Source organism: Hippocampus comes, unplaced genomic scaffold (genome assembly GCF_001891065.2).
Source record: "Hippocampus comes isolate QL1 unplaced genomic scaffold, H_comes_QL1_v1.1 scaffold86, whole genome shotgun sequence".
NCBI classification, from domain to species: domain Eukaryota; kingdom Metazoa; phylum Chordata; class Actinopteri; order Syngnathiformes; family Syngnathidae; genus Hippocampus; species Hippocampus comes.
In genome coordinates, this window is record NW_017805882.1 from 4,697,032 (window position 1) to 4,712,174 (window position 15,143).

Sequence of the window (15,143 nt, forward strand, 5' to 3'; positions counted from 1 at the left end):
ACACACACACACACACACACACACACACACACACACACACACACACACACACACACACACACACGCATCACTTTGCAGTAAACCCCCATGGTGCACTGCAGAAAAGAGCCTGGGTCGAGTAGCAGTGAATAGAATGACAAGGCATTTGTACAAAGTGCTCCTGAGTCCCACTCGAGCTCTGTTTTATTCCAGTAAGGAGAACAACGTAGAGGTTGGGGGGGAGAAAAAAAAAACGTGCTTGGCTGTTCATTGAGACAGAGTCAGGCTAGGTTGTCTCATAAAAAGTGAACAACATTAACGGCATATTAATCGCAGTATAAATTAATCCCTACCCATCAATCCATTTTACGGGATATGCCTTTCCCCTGTTTGTGGTTGTGTGCATTAGAGCGCCTATTCCAGTTGACTCCACAATAGACTAATAAAGCACTCTGTCACAGGACCAACATGGATGAGGCAATGGAGGGAAATCACGCCCGCGCCAGTTGTATAAATGAAAGCCATGTCAGCAAGCACACTACTAAGACCCATCACCATGTTAATATTTCCATTCCCTTCCACACATTTCAAAAGAACACCGAACGGTTGTAAACTCCTCTATAATCAGCTCTTAGTCGTCAGACACTTGGCAATGTTTGTCTCAATAGTACTGTAATCAGGTGTATACCGGTGCATTGAAACCGTCACGGATGAGTCAAGATGACAGATGGAGGTGAGATAAAGAAAGTACTGTGTCGGATCAAATGGTGGAAGTAAAAAAAAAGAAGACTGCAGTGAGGATTTCAACAAGAAGTTGAGGAAATCTCTAGGTTGCCTTAAGGAACTGGAGGATGATTGGGTTGATACAGCAACAATGATTAGGGAGACAGGCCGGAGGGTGGTTGGTGTTTGTTCCATGCAGAAAAAGGAAGATACAAGAATTTGGCTGGCGAACAAGCAGATTTAGGGAACCAAAGGTGGAACAGTGAGAGAACTGAAGACAGCCGGCAGTAGTATGAGGAGAGGACACTGGAGGTCAAGAGGGAGCTGGAAATTGTCAAGAAGAGGTTGGCTAGAAAGGGACAAAGTAGTTGGACCGTTTGTCCGGCCAGAGCGACCGAGCTGCGAAGAATTTGCAGCAGTTTAGGGCGATTAAAGACAGAGATTGAAATCTACTGACGAGTGTGGAAGGGGTGCTGAGTAAATTGAATGAATAGGTTGAGGAGATGATGAATAGGAAAAATTAAAGGCGCAGGAGGACAGAGGCGGTAGAAACTGTGAAACAGAAGGTAAACCCGATTAGAAAGGATGACATGTGGAAATCTCCAAAGAGGATGAAGAAAGGCTATTCGTTCTGATCAGATACTGGTGATGACATGGAAGTGCCTAGGGGAGATGACAATGGATGTTTTGACAAGATGGTTTAACTGGATGTTACAGAATGACAATATGCCTGAGGAGCAGAAAAAAAAGAATGTTGGTTCCAATTTTTAAGAGCAACTATAACATGCACTATTATAGCAAATAAAAAGGAATTTGGTGATACTGTACATACAATGAAACTTGGGAAAAAGTAGTGGAGACCAGGAAATGGATATTTGTGAGCAGCAGTATGGTTTCATGCCTAGAAACAGCACCACAAGTAACTGAGAATGCTGATGGGGAAGTACGGGCAAAGTAAGAAGCGGCTGCATTATGTCTACATGGATTTAGAAAAAAAAATTGGTAGCCAATGTAGGAGCAGTGGTACTGTATGAGGAAATCTGGAGTGGCAGAGAAGGATGTTTGACTAGTCCGGGACATGAATGAGACCAGCAGGACTGCGGTGAGATGTGTTGCTGGAGTGACAGAAGACTTCAAGGTGGAGCTGCTGTGAATACCTATTTTTTGCTATGGTGTTGGGCAGATGAGGTCAGGCAGGAGTCATCAGCAGTCCATCCATCCATCCATCCATCTGTCTTCTTTACCCCTTGTGCTCATGAGGGTTGCCGGTGAGCTGGAGCACAACCCGGCTGACTGTGGGGAGTAGGTGGGGAACACCCTGAACTTGTCGGCAGCCAATTGCGGGACACATACAGTACAAACAACTCGTGTTGTCGTTCTTGAGACAACTTTTTAAGGGTCTCTATCTCAACTCGAAGGCATTTTTACTCTGTCTTGTCTCGGACAGGGTGGAGTTGGCATTTTTTGATCAAGACCAGTCGAGACCAGGCCAGTAGGACTGTGATCAGTGAGAAATGCAGACTGCAGGTGCTGCTTTGCCTTCCCAGTGTCGACTGGAGTGCCACGCCCTCTGCACAGAGAGAGTGGATGAAGACACAGCACTCCCACTAAATTTGAAAAAAAAAAACTCACCAGCAATTAAGTTTGGTTTCCAAAACCCTCAGGGTTTTGTTCGCCAAGCCACATGTGAGCAGAAACACTTTGCAACATTTCAAATTCTGTGATGCACTGCTTCGAGAAACCGCTGGCACAAAGTCTAACTTTCATCAGCAAATTGTGAGGATGCACCTTGTCAGGATAATTTAGTTTTAATGAATGTGATTGCATAATTTGTAGAACTGAGAAAACAAATTTGCTCAGATTTGAGGTGTGTTTCATTCTACTGTTTCTAAAACATCATAGTAGGATTTGTTTTTGTTGCAAACGTAATGAAAAAAAATATACTAGTGATTTCTTTTTTTTTTTTGGTGATTTTTCTTTGTTATATACAGTCTTGGTCTTGTCTCTTTCTCGGCCACCAAAAGTCTTGGTCTTGTCTTGTTTGTTTACACTATGGTCTATCAATCAACGCATTCACTGATCATTCAATCAATGAGTCAATCAAACAAACAATAAAATGTTAAGTAAGCATGCATGTTGCTTATGCAAATGTTTTACGATTCCGGAAATGTTCATATTCCCACATTTTATCGAAAGCGTTTCCAATCTATATTTGTGTTCAACTTTTTTTTTCCCCCTTACTCGCCATATGAAGTTTGACCCAGCACACATCAAATCTGAATCAGTCACAAATTGGCTAGATTTCAAAATATCAGAATGAAAGTGATTCATTTATTGTCCACATATTTTCTTCAAGTCGTAAGACCCCACAAGAGACAAAGCCGTATCTCTTTTTTTACAGAGGTCGTTTGTCTTTGAAGGGGTGATTGAGTGGATGAGGAGGTGACATATGTGCTGACATCGTATTCGTTCATCAGCTGTCCCCTATGGGACAGAAATACCGCTTCAGTCCACAAGTGCGGCCGTTCCGCACGTATGCGTCAGGCTGGCGAAACAGGGCTATGTAACGAGAGATGAGAGGTGCTGCGCTCAACAAATGCGCCTCAAGGTGGCTGTCTGTAGAAATGCATTTCCGACCATTATACGGTAAGTGCCCGACGACGGATTTATTGTATACTCCGATTCTCTGCAGATGCTGCAAGGTTGAGAACAGGGGAGGGGAAACAGGTGGTTAAAAGAGATAGAACTTCATCTTTGCATCTTTTCTCCTCTTTGTGGTGAGACGGCAGGGAGGGGAACTTGTGGCATTTCCTGATTAGCAAAGTCCTCCAGGAAGTATTCGCCGAGGATAATGAGGTTTCCTAGGCAGGCTGGGGATCAAAGTGGATATAGACCGCAGCAGGAGGCTACTCTGCAAGACGGCCGATAAAATGATTATTTTAACATTCCTCTTTATACAGTATGCAGCCTACACTTGTCCTCGTGGGCTTCATAAATCCAGTGCATAGACAGTGTCGCATAGGTGTCAAACTCAGGTCCTTGAGGGCCACTTTCCCCCATGTTTTCCGTGTCACCCTGCTGAAACAGACCTGATTAAACGATCAACTCATAAGCAAGCTCATCAGGAGCCTGATAACGATCCTGATTATTTGAATCAGTGGGGAGAAGTGGAAAACATGCAGGAAGGCGTCCTTTGAGGACCGGAGTTTGACACCTGTGTATGAGGGGATTTGCTCCGCTTGCGCGTGACAATGTGAAAAGTCTCAGAAGAGATGTCTCCATGGCAGGAGAAGTTGAAGGTGCAAAAAAGTCAAATCAATCAGTGGTTGTGGGATGTAAATGAATAAATAAATGAAGTAATAAAGTCCGAATTCAGCCAAATAATTGCATTTTTTTGCAGCTTTTCGAGATCTTTTGGTTGACTTCATTTTGTCAGATAAGTTCTATTTAAGTAATCGCTTGATTGAACAGGTCCAGAGTTTGGGTGTGATCAGTGAAAATAAACAAAAAAAAATTCATGATAGCTTTGAATTTTTTTTTCCTTAATAAATAAAATCACCATTAGAAAATGCATTTTATGTTTATTTGGGTAACCTTTGTCTGATATTGACAAGTGTTTGATGATTTTAAACATTAAAATGAGAACACTATGTAAGAAAATTTGAGAAGAGGGCAAAAACGTTTTCAACATTTGGATTTATCCCCGGTGCAGATTGGAAACACATTTCCTGAAAACTGATTCTACAATTTTATATGCTACTTGTCACCGGGAGGTTCACGTTGCTTGCCACTGTATGCATCCATCAAGATGTGCAAACACTGTACTGAGTGATGACGCATCGAATGAGTGGAATATCGCGCACTTGGTAATTTCATGAACACTGACTGAAACAGTAATGGTGAGAAAAAGAAAAACACAAAACAAGCACAGATATGTGATCCCTTTAGATCCAGCTTGAGCGCTTTCATTCATCCAATTGCACACATGGATGCTATGTGCAAACACAGCAGTGCACACAGTACTTAATCGTCCCGGTTGAAGATAATGTGATTACATTTTTGGATAATTTTCCACTAAATGTCCGCAAAATCGGCCCGGTGGTTTAGTGGTTAGAACGTCGAAATCACAGTGCAGAGGTATCAGGTTCAATTCCACCTCCGGCTTCTCTGTGTGGAGTTCGCATTTTCTCCCCGGGCCTGCGTGGGATTTCTCCAGGTACTGCGGTTTCCTCCCACATTCCAAAAACATGCATGGCAGGCTTATTGAACACTCCAAACTGTCCCTCGGTGTGAGTGTGAGCGCGGATGGGTGTTCGTCTCTGTGTGCGCTGCGATTGGCTGGCAACCGGTTCAGAGTGTCCCCCGCCTACTGCCCGAAGACGGCTGGGGTAGGCTCCAGCACCCCCCGCGACCCTTGTGAGGATTAAGCGGATCAGAAAATGGATGGACGGATGTCCCCAAAATGTGACGTGGCTTACACAGGATTTGCTTCAGAAACAACGCTGGCAAAACGTTTGGCGCATTACATCTTTATCGCCTTGGCGCACTGTGTAAATATTAACAGTAACTGACTGAGACCTAAACTGCACAACCCCGCACGTGAAGTTGTACAATGACATTGTACCAAATGACAGATGCTCTTTGTGACGTGGTTTGCACTGATTTTCTTGCTATTTACCGGAGGTGGGCGCGTCAGTAAATGTTCCGTCATTCGTCACTGGCCAGCGGCCAGGCCACCCGTCCTTCATCATCAGTCCATTGTTATTTCAAGCCGAATCTGTCACCGTCAGTGCGTCGTTCCATCATTTTTTTAACTGCACTTCCGTCATTGCTAAGTTACAGTTCCTCACCACTACTTTAGGACCTTCAGATCTTTCTTCTTGGCGGCGTAGCTTAGGCGGCATCGAGAACATGTCACACGCAGGCGCAACACAGGAGACCCAAAGCCAAAATAAAGTTTTACTGAAAACAGACACACACAGTGTGGTGATTGGGTAATAAAAACAATATGGGACGATGTCATTGCAACCTGTGGGATTGAAATGTACCAACAACAAAGCCAATTTCCTTTACCTGCTGGGACGACCTAAAAAAGGCAAGTGAGGAACGAAAAAGATTTAGTTAGTCACTAACACAACCACAGGTAGGTCACCAGATTGACAAGTGATGTTCAAACATCTTGTTTTTGTTCTGTCAGAGGGCAAGGAGCCCCCTCCTCTGCTCCACTCAAAGCCCGGTGTATTCATCCCTGCATATAACACACACGTGTGTTTCCGTCAGTAATCGGCGTAACCGGAGTCCGTCAGTGACAGACTGAGAAGGTCCGTCACAACTGACCTGGTTAGTCACAATTCGGATGACGGATGTAAACCTGCGTCCGATGGTGTTTATCCCATCAGTTCTTCAAAATGTTCTGGCTTTTGTCATCTGCCAGCAAAATGGATGCCCGTTCTGAATACTGGTGGATGCCTGCCACTGTACTTAACAGTTTAATAGATGAAGTTTGCAAATAAGTGAATGTGAGGCTTTGTAAAGCTGGTCACCCACCATATGATGCAGATTCGCTGTTCTGTAAGTGCACTCCATTTACCATTTTAATCAAACTGGATTTTACATCTGTTGGACTATGATGTGTTTACACAAATGGTGAGTGGAGATCTTGGCTGAGAGTCCTTGCTCTCTCTCTCTCCCTCTGTCTTTTTTTTTTATACATATACATACTGGTACATACATACATACATACATACACAGATGTGTGTGCGTGTGTGTGTGTGCGTGTGTGTGTGAGAGAGTGTGAGTGAGTGTGTATGCGCGTGCGCAGGTAATGAATATGCCTCCTTTCTTGCTCGTGCTGGCCCGAGATCTCATCGTTATGCCTCGCCATGGTCGACTTTTGTTTTGCAAATGAACTATTTTTGATTGACTGTATGAAAAAAACAAACAAACAAATAACAGGCTTTCATTTTCTGGTTAGCAACATTAATTTCCTGCCATTTCTAACACGTATCACATTTCGTAAAATCTCTCCACTGGTGACAGACAATTTTGTCACACAGCTGGATTATTTGCTGATCTACTGTCTATGTGACTGTGCGTATACATTGGTAAAATCATTACCCTGTATTAAGTTCCTCTTCACATTTGTCGATTGAGTTGCTCAGTACTTTCACATTTGATCTAATCATCTATTCTTTTGCAGGCACTCACATTCTTTTACATGTACATTTAGTGAACACAGCACCGGCAGAGGCATGCTCCTTCTTTATTCTCACCATCGCGCATGCTCGCCTTCCTGCATTCAGCACAGGTTCTTAGATGTTCTTGTTACCTGCTTGCATCTTTCTCTCTGTTTTTCTCTCTCAGGCTCTTTCCTCAGGGAACACGTTACAGCCGATATCTCACAGATATGGACCGTTTATCAGAGGGGGGCAGTGATTTCCCTAATAGGGAGGGAAGGGATAAGCCTCATAGTGGTCTACTGTGGTAAGACAAGCTCGCAGAGGAGATTAAAAAATAAAAACGCATCGACGACATGGCCAAGAGCTTTGAGGTCGGCCGAATTGTAAGAATACAGGGGTTGATCTTTTTGAGCGTACATCCCTCGCTTCAAAGTCTAAAGGGGAGCAGGGTGGACTGTCAGTGAGATGATGTAACCATGGTAAGACAAGGGGTGATTATCCAAACACACAGAGAGAATAAAAGAGTAGGGAAACCTCTGAATTACTTAATTGAGGTGACAAGGATGAAAAGGAAAAGTGGATCTAATGAGGCATACTGTAAGTCAGATGGGGAAAGAAGAGGGCACAGGTTTGAGAGGTTGACAGGCTGTTCACAGTCAGTCGCTCCCTGTCTACAATTACATTTTCCCTTTTTAAAGCTCCCTTTCTTAGGATAGCCCCCTCCACCTCCCCCTTTCTCCCCCTTCACTGTCTCTCCCTCTCTCGCTGTGAAGCTCAGCAGCGCAATAGCGGAATGAATAATTGAGGAAGCCTGAATCGGGATTGAACATTTGTGTTGCGGTTTGTGTCTTTTGTGTCTGGTACGGCAGGCAAGCGTTCACAACAAAAAGCACAATCAAAATAAACCTCCCCACAAAAAAAAAAAAAAAACCTACTCATGTGTATCCTTGAAAACACACACCATCCGTGCAGTGAAAGCTGCATGCATCGGTGTGAGAATATCCTTGAAAACACACACCATCCGTGCAGTGAAAGCCGCCGAGCCATCCCCCTGCTGGGAGAGGACTCGGTGTGCTGAACTGAATATGTAATGCAACCAAGCAATAAAAAAAAAATATATCCACTATGAATATTCCTGAATGATTCCTTGTGCTGGAGGGAAACCTTTTGGGAATGAGGAGTTATCCGCTGGGAATAAAAAGAGCTCATTTGAAGGGTAAAAGTTGGAGATCTTTGTGAATGTTCGACGAATGGAAGGAAAAGACAAAAGTGGTGAAGTGGATGTGGGCGAGGGTGAGGCTGCGGTGAATGTGTGTGCAAAACAAGTCTGCTTGTGTGTGCGTGGACACAAACCAGGCCGAGTACCTGCCCGAGCGGCTCATGGGATGTGGAACACGAGGCGAACCGTTTTCTGTGTGTACGTTTGAAGGAGTGGGAGGCTGTAACTGCAGGGTGTTGCCGTGAGACGACAGAATGTGAAATGTCGTCTGCAAATGGGAGCGCGTTTACATGAAGTCCATGTTTCAGTTCTACCTTAATTGGCCCAAATCTGCCATTCAGGCAGGCAGCTTCATTGCCCTCCTCCATGTGGCCTCCTGGGAAAAAAGGTACAGAAGTGTCAAACCAAGGAGCCTCCTCCTCCTCCATATTCACATCTCTCTCTTTCTCTCTTGCTCTCTTTCTCACACACACAAACACATACACACTTATGCACGGACAAACCTGCCTTGCCTCCAGCTGGAAATCACACCAAAAAATGTGTAATTAGGTCAAGTTCATCGCTGCATATTTATAGTTATACAGAAACACATACACAGAGGGAGAAAGATTCAATTCATAGCTACGGGTGTTCCGATCGGGTTTTGTGAGTGTTATTGGCTGTATGAACTTCAGAAAGGGAACCATATACAGGTAATCAACTACATTTAGAGAAAAAGATATTTCTTTTTTTAAGTTCATACAAACGCAATTCCACGGGTTTTGTGAGTGCTATTGGCTGTATGAACTTCAGAAAGGGAACCATAGACAGGTAATCAACTACATTTAGAGTTATTTAAAGTTATTTCTTTTTTTAAGTTCATACAAACGCAATTCCAATGAAGTTTGGGACGTAAATAAAAACAAAACAATGATTTGCAAATCACGTCCAAACGATATTTAAATGCACACACTACAAAGACAAAATCTTTAAAGTTGAAACTGGTAAATGTTATTGTTTTTAGCAAATAATCCACTTAACTTTGAATTTTATGGATGCAACACATTCCCAAAAAGCTGAGACAGGCGGCAACAAAGACTGAGAAAGTTGAGGAATGCTCATCAAACACCTTTTTGGAGCAACAGGCAAACTGGGAAAAGGTGGGTGGCATGATTGGGTATAAAAGGAGCTTCCCTGAATTGCTCAATCGTTCACAAGCAAAGTTGGGGCGAGGCTCACCTCTTTGTGAACAACTGTGTGAGAAAACAGTTGAAGAGTTAATGGACAATGTTCCTCAACCTACAATTGCAAGGAATTTTGGGATTCCATCGTTGCCCGTGGCTCGTTTGAAGCAATATGCCTGTGCCATATAGGATTTGCCATTGTATTCGGCATAAAATCCAAAAGCAACATTTGTAAAAGTGATAAGTTAGAATAACATCATACAATCAAAAGCAATGATTCAGTGTTCATTCAGTGAGTTCCTGCTTAGTGAAACATCTCCAAGGAGAAAGTGAACGAGACATCTTTGAACATTCCCTTTGCCACACCCAATACGGCTGCAGCATCGACATACTCAATAAGGTGTCCATGCATATATATTGCAAATATTGTCTCTGATAATATTTGACAGTGATTGTCGCAAAGGGCGCCATTCATCACTACTAGGAATACATCTAAATACCGGAGCAAAGTAAGTGCTGTCTGCAGGGTGTTCATAATAATTGACTCCTCCCCAACCCCGTGCATTTCATGTGCCCCCTCAAGGCTCGGCTCTGGTGATAGGTCTCATTCGAACGACAGAATGTATTGTATCTACCGGGTAGTTAATTTTCACACTAAAAATGTCAGTGTTAGTATTTCCTGTTAGTATTCTTTAAGTTACAGAGATGCATTTTGGGTCTATACATATTTGAAAACGTCTCACTTCATGCTTCATTGGTGAAGGAAATCTGTATTGTAAGATAGATTTGATGTATAGGCAGCACGGTAGGATAATATTGAGTAATATATCTCTGCTTCACAGTCAGGATAGGTTGAAATGTCCACTGCGACATTTGTTTGCAGGATTTTTCTCCTGATACATCCCCAGATTCCTCCCACATCACCAAAACGTGCTACTTTGGGTAAAAAGGGGGATTCTAAATTTGGGTGTAAATGTGTGTGTGAATGCTTGTTTTTGTCCATATGGAACCCGTCCCTCCCCCAAAGTCAGCTGGGACAGATTCCAGCACACCCGCGACCCTCATGAGGACAAGTGGTAAAACTGGCAGATGGGTGGATACAGTTCTGTATACGCCTTCCCACAGGTGGTAAACCTTTAGTTTTCTTTCCAGAACAGAGGTACTCTGGTACAATGTGGGCAGCTAAATATGATGTAATTTGACAGCCAAGTTGATTACTGTTAGCAGTCAAATGCTGTGACCCCACAAGGAAGCTGTCAGACAACAAAATCTTTGGCCACTGTTACACAGTGATCATATGCTTTACTGCAACACATGAGTCGTACTTGGAAACCTGCCGTTTATCACACACACACACACACACACACACACACACACACACACACACACACACACACACACACACACACACACACACACACCGGTAGGATAATATTGAGTAATATATCTCTGCTTCACAGTCAGGATAGGTTGAAATGTCCACTGCGACATTTGTTTGCAGGATTTTTCTCCTGATACATCCCCAGATTCCTCCCACATCACCAAAACGTGCTACTTTGGGTTAAAAGGGGGATTCTAAATTTGGGGGTAAATGTGTGTGTGTGAATGCTTGTTTTTGTCCATATGGAACCCGTCCCTCCCCCAAAGTCAGCTGGGACAGATTCCAGCACACCCGCGACCCTCATGAGGACAAGTGGTAAAACTGGCAGATGGGTGGATACAGTTCTGTATACGCCTTCCCACAGGTGGTAAACCTTTAGTTTTCTTTCCAGAACAGAGGTACTCTGGTACAATGTGGGCAGCTAAATATGATGTAATTTGACAGCCAAGTTGATTACTCTTAGCAGTCAGATGCTGTGACCCCACAAGGAAGCTGTCAGACAACAAAATCTTTGGCCACTGTTACACAGTGATCATATGCTATACTGCAACACATGAGTCGTACTTGGAAACCTGCCATTTATCACAAACACACACACACACACACACACACACACACACACACACACACACACGCACGCACACACACACACACACACACACAACCGAGCTCGGAGTGAAAAGTTTACCGGTTGACTGCGATTCAATGTGAACCGATTCGTTTTACCAGTTCAAATCATAATTATTGTTACTACTGCACTTAACCCTTTCAGGGACAGTGGTTACTAGAGTGGGCAGCTATTCAAATATTTATTTTGTATTAATTCGTCTTAGTGTCACAGTTGTGCATCAACCACTACAATGGACCCTTATATGTTGTCCTCCACTGCCATTATTTGTTTTTCATGCCTAAAGACTAATAAATACACTTGAAAAATCCTGATGTAGGTTATCATTGTTTGTGCATGAAAGGGTTAATGTATCTGAAAATAGTAGCTTTATTATTTTTGTCTCCTCCCGTCCAGTTGCATGATGTGAATCAGAGAAGTAGAAGAAGCCGCAAGTCAGACAATGAAGAAAAAGAAAACATTAGGTGCATCTGGTGCAGTGGTCTAAAACAGGGCAGAAGGCAGCCAAGGTGCCGGTGATATTTCCCTCACCTGAGCGACAGAGTTGAATTAATGCTGAGAATCTAGCGCAAATCAACAACGCACCCACCGTGAAGCTGGCTGTTTCAAATCAGTGAAATGAATGGCTGATTTGTGCCCATTGTTAATGGTTGGACATACTTGTTTCAGTGGATCAAACTGGCCGGGAAATTGTTTGGATGAATACTATAAGCAGAATATTACAAAACTTAAATATCAGTTGCCATTACAGACACGAGATAATCAGACCTTTTCTTTAGCGCTGCACAACAGGGTTGCACGAAAATGATGGCTACCGGGGAGGAATGAGACAGGAAGAGAATCAATGTGATAATTCAGCAACTCGGAGAAAGTGAAGCTCACGATGACAAAACAGACAGGAGATGCAAACTGGGAGAGCAGACACAGAGCCCCGTCTTTAGGTATCAAGTGTGAGCTTCATTCTGTAAAGAGGAGCTTCAATCAAGAGATATGGGATGACAAAGCGGAGCGAAAGCAGGAGGGTAAAGCACCTCCACACAAGCCATTCTTGAAAGAAAATGATTGTTGCTCTCGCGCTTATACTTTGATGAAAGACTACCTTGTGACAGCCCACACGACTCCCATCAGTCACAATGATTTTTACAGCCAGATCTCTCCTTTTCAGTCGGTGCTGCGAGCAGTGACATTAAAGTTTATTGATTGTCAGAAGACTGCAGCTCTAGAGTAGAACAATGTTTTCCCGTGGATTTGCTTTAGTCTTCTCAACAACACCAAGTAAAAAATGCTGCATTTGCCCCGTTACTGGCAAACAGTTTCTTGATAAGTGGTTCCCAACAACCTGTTTGAGAAAAGGTTCAAACTTCTCACTCCGTTGTTGCATTACAAAATTAAATATCGATTTCTAGCATTTCTAGATTCACGATGCTTCTCCACATGCGGCAACTAATATATCAATAGAATATTAGCGACTTACATAGAGTGTAGTGTTACTTTATAAGTCGGCTGTGGCCTCCTACTCTCCTCTGATTCCGCTCTCTGATCATTCTTTTCTGTTCTCCTCGACCTCATTGAAGGTTTCGATTCCATCAATGGCTCTATCCTCCTCCGTCATCGAATTCCTTTGACGTCACCATTTCTGCACACTCTTGGTTCACATCATACCCGTTTTGACGGATTCCATTACATGGCCGTCAACAACAACAAATGCCACAGCACCCCAGTCTCACATGGAGACCTTCAAGGTTCAATACTTGGTCCCGTTGTCTTCATCCTGTACATTTTCGCACTCTGTCACATCATGCACCACAGCGACGTACACTTTCACTGCCATTCCATATACAGCTGTATATCTTCACCAAATCCCAAATCTCTACAATTCTCTTCCCCCTTCATCGACTGCCTCACGTTATAAAAGCAACAAAAACTCAACTACAATAAAATGGATGCATCATCTTCCGCTAAAAAAATCCCACCGTCCGGCCTCGCTCAACTTCTCATTCCTTGGTGGTCGTGATGGGTCCAGCAACACCGATGCGTCGAGGCACACGTCGAGCTCACAGAGCAATCCCCGCGTCGATGCGCGTACTGCTTCAAGACGATCACGTGACCAATACATGAACTGCGTCGACTCAGTCCAGTGGGCGTCGATGCCGCAAAAACCCGCCAAACTGTGTTTATAAGGAAGTGCGTCGAGTGACGCGATGCCGCCTGCCGAAACAAGCCAGATCTCACCCTCGCTTGCTTGTCAAAGTACGTGCATATTATGGAGCAGCTCCCGGGGAAGCGCAAATTGTCCGCCGTGTGGGAGCATTTTGATCTCCTTTTTGGAGCATAAGTTATTTATTGAAATCTCCTTGTCTCACCAAGTGCCTCTCAGATTATTGACATGTCTTGTTCCATTCTTATTCAAATCCATTTGATTATATACCAACAAAAGCACCTCTGCAACTACACCTGGCATGTTACTCATCATTATTATGATATATTACATGTTTTTGGAAACTGTTCTAAATGCCAATTTTGTTAGGTTTTGTTTTTTTAGATGACCTGTGGCAGCATCTGGATGATAAGGTGGGGAGACTGGGAAGAGGTGCAACGGCAGATGCTATATCTGAGGTCCAGCGATACCTGGCAGAGGGGAATATTGCACGCAATCAAGACCCGCTGTTGTATTGGAAGGACCAACACACTTCTTTTCCAAACCTCTCCCACCTCGCAAAGGAGCTCCTCTGTACGCCGGCCTCATCTGTGCCATGTGAGCGTGTGTTCTCCACAGCAGGGGAAATAGCGTGTAAAAAACACAACAGACTGAAATTCAAAACACTGGAGCATCTTATTTTTCTTAATAAAAATTTGTGAAGACACAGCCCACAAGCATCCTCATTCAGATAATTTTCACATTATTCAAACATACTGAATGATACAATATGAAGGCATGGATGTGAATGATATTGTACACACTTCTTCATCAAATCAGTCAGTTCAGTCTGTCAAGTGGGTTGCCTGCACTGATTTTTGAAGTCCAGCAGGTGTCAGTGGTCAGTGACACAGTATCAACACAGTGTGTCATTGTGTCAACACGCTTTATGACACCTCATGGACCCATCACTACTTGGTGGACAGTCACTTAATCGCTTACTTCTCTCCTGATCACAAATCGCAGCCTCATCCCGAATATTTGGTCTCCTTTCCTTCAAAAACTTTAGTATGTTCCCTACACAGCTGACTGCTCCCGCTACAGAGAACACATCACACCAAACCTCAATCACCTTCACTGGCGTTCCATACAGGAATGTCTCAAGTATAAGATCCTCCTCATCACCAACAAAGTTGTGAAGAATCTCGCTCCCTCACACCTGACTAATCTCCTCTACTGCCACTCCTCCACTCGTCACCTCCGTTCCATTGATGCAAGACTTCTCACCCTCATCACTAAGATAAAGTGCCACACTGTGCAGAACAGAGCCTCTGCCGCCGTCACCCCAACCCTGTGGAAATCTTGCCCGTTGACATCCAGAATTCTGAAACAGCTCATTTAAAAATGAACTCTGAGCCCACCTGTACCATCTGTAGCAGTGCAGTGCTTCTTACTGAGAGCCGTTTCTAAAATTCGGACTCACTGTCATGTCTTGAACGACAATCACAATACTGCTTGTGGAGGCTCTCAGTCGTACAGGAAAGTTCCATCGTAGAAAGGGTTCTGTCAGTCGTCATCTGTACCTGTGGGTAAAAAACAAAAAACAAAAAACAAAAAAAAAAAAAAAAAACAAAAAACAAAAAAGGACGTTTCGCTTCTCTCACATTAGCTTCGTCAGCGGTAGACAACCCTGAAGTCTCCGTGAAGACTCCGGGAAGTTGCTCTGCGCTAAAA

At 43.6% G+C, this 15,143-nt stretch overlaps 2 long non-coding RNA genes across 2 annotated transcripts in view; both read right to left on the reverse strand.

The window, feature by feature from the left end:
- Nucleotides 1-3,092: 3,092 nt before the first annotated feature.
- LOC109527536 (uncharacterized) lies at nt 3,093-3,852 on the reverse strand. Its single transcript, XR_002170541.1, has 2 exons — nt 3,675-3,852; nt 3,093-3,572 (listed from the first exon to the last, which is right to left on the reverse strand). It is a non-coding gene; the product is annotated as an uncharacterized LOC109527536 (long non-coding RNA).
- Nucleotides 3,853-5,406: 1,554 nt separating this feature from the next.
- Nucleotides 5,407-15,143, reverse strand: part of LOC109527535 (uncharacterized) — a 16,443-nt gene continuing 6,706 nt past the window's right edge. Inside the window, exons 2-5 of the long non-coding RNA XR_002170540.1 lie at nt 8,247-8,476; nt 6,040-6,129; nt 5,553-5,950; nt 5,407-5,479 (exon numbers count right to left, since the gene is read on the reverse strand). This is a non-coding gene — a long non-coding RNA (uncharacterized LOC109527535). The remainder of the gene's footprint in view (nt 5,480-5,552; nt 5,951-6,039; nt 6,130-8,246; nt 8,477-15,143) is intronic.